The sequence below is a fragment of the Syngnathus leptorhynchus genome, unplaced genomic scaffold (genome assembly GCF_054491065.1).
Source record: "Syngnathus leptorhynchus isolate UIUO unplaced genomic scaffold, UIUO_Slep HiC_scaffold_171, whole genome shotgun sequence".
Classification (NCBI taxonomy): domain Eukaryota; kingdom Metazoa; phylum Chordata; class Actinopteri; order Syngnathiformes; family Syngnathidae; genus Syngnathus; species Syngnathus leptorhynchus.
Window position 1 is genome coordinate 140001 of NW_028232138.1, and position 268 is coordinate 140268.

The window sequence follows — 268 nt, forward strand, 5'->3', positions numbered from 1 at the left end:
GCCTAATCTTTCTCCGGGCCGGGCGGCAGGCACTTTCCCCGGACACCAAACCAAGGGGTCGGCCCCTAACCGCCGGTGCAAAAAAAAATCCACTCCTGGTACCTAAAATTTTCCTATGCGGCGGGCTGGGGACTATAACCTTCTTCTTCCCGCCCCACCACCATCAACGTCGGCCACCACCACCAGACCGCCTCCCCCAGACTTCCAGAAGCGAAGCCGGTCCCCAAGCACCAACCCCGACCGCCACCGAGGCACCCGCCGAAGGCGG